Genomic DNA, 1,498 nt, shown 5'->3' with positions numbered 1-1,498 from the left:
GAGGCTGAAAGAGAGAGAGCGAGCTCTTATTTCTCTGTAGTGCGCTAGGTTTCTGTCTCGCGGTGTTCTTGTCTCTCACTGGCTTTCACTCTCTACCTTGTGTCACTGGCCCTGTCCCAATACCCGTACTTGGGTTCTAAATAGTAGGCTTTTTGAGTCTGCGAAGTTTGCCAGGATGTCATACTCGTTTCGGCTTTTCATCTAGTAGAATTCGCTGCACACTATTGAAGAAGAGATTGGTCTTTTCACGCCCACGTGTGTTCGGCAACAGCTGACAACAAATGGCAGGGAACAAGAGCGGTTGTTGATATTAGTTGCGTGCTGCATGTTTTTACTAAACAGTATGTTCTAAATAGTATGTCGTGTGACTAGTACACAGTATGCCGTTTAAGTAGGTAGTAGGCAACACAGATAGAACACACTATCTTCTTAATAGGTTTTTCGAATATATTTTTTCATACTCACTTTCGCTCCCTCTTTTCTCACTTTGTCTCCTCTCTCTTCACATCTCGATCTCCCTCCCTCTCTCTGCAGAGCTGAAACTCCTGGTGAGACAGGGGGACTGGCATTTAGAAAGAAATACATCTCCCGTGGCCGTCTCCACCAGGGTTAGATAAAATACATTTCAGTAATTAGATCTGTCTAACAGTTTTATTTTCTCCCTGTGTATGTGTGTGTGTGTGTGTGTGTGTGTGTGTGTGTGTGTGTGTGTGTGTGTGTGTGTGTGTGTGTGTGTGTGTGTGTGTGTGTGTGTGTGTGTGTGTGTGTGTGTGTGTGTGTGTGTGTGTGTGTGTGCATGCCCGTGTGTGCGTGCGTACATTTGTTTATGTCTGTGTGTGTGTCAGGTATGTCTGTGTATGCATGCATTTGTGTGTGTGTGTGCACACCCAGCGTGTGTATGCATGTGTGTGCATACGTGCGCTCCTGCATGAGTGTGCGTGTGTTTCACCATTCTAATCTATATTTAATGCGAGGAAGCAGGGCTTTAAAGAACGCCACAGCTGGCCTGTTTGCTAATTAATGACATTTCCCCTTTAATCACCAATCACCAGTGGAAGCCTGATCTCTCCTCTCTCTAGTCTTTCTCTCTCCCCTTTGTCTAATATTCTTTCTCTCTATTCATTCCCCTCTGTTTTCTCATCCATTCCGTCAGACTTTTCTTTTTGTTATTTCATTCTATACTTCTTCTTTCTCCTCTTTCACTTTCTCTCTATTTCTTCCTCTCTATCTCCTCTCTTTTTATTGTCCTCGTCACTACTCTCTCTCTCCTCTCCCCTCTCCCTCTCACTCTCTCTCCTCTTACACTCATCCCCATTTCTCTCTGTCCCTCTTTCACACCAGTCTTCATGAGGCTCCAGACCCTTTGGAATTGGCAGTCTCGCTCAGATCTCAGCTCTGCTGTGTTTCTCCCTGGGGAGAGAGAGAGCTGCATCTCCATCTGCCTCTCAGACTCATCCTCCTTCCATCCCTCCATCTCGCCATCCCTCCATCCCTCTAT

General features: G+C 45.7%; 1 long non-coding RNA gene across 1 annotated transcript in view; it reads right to left on the bottom strand.

Moving 5' to 3' along the window:
- LOC139533415 (uncharacterized) overlaps positions 1-265 on the bottom strand; it is a 36,765-nt gene extending 36,500 nt beyond the window's left edge. Inside the window, exon 1 of the long non-coding RNA XR_011666739.1 lies at positions 1-265. This exon is cut by the window's left edge and continues 80 nt beyond it. This is a non-coding gene — a long non-coding RNA (uncharacterized lncRNA).
- Between the last annotated feature and the right edge of the window lie 1,233 nt (positions 266-1,498).

This window comes from Salvelinus alpinus, chromosome 11, assembly GCF_045679555.1.
Source record: "Salvelinus alpinus chromosome 11, SLU_Salpinus.1, whole genome shotgun sequence".
Classification (NCBI taxonomy): Eukaryota; Metazoa; Chordata; class Actinopteri; order Salmoniformes; family Salmonidae; genus Salvelinus; species Salvelinus alpinus.
Note: the sequence above shows the minus strand (reverse complement) of the source record. Positions and strands in the feature narration are given on the sequence as shown.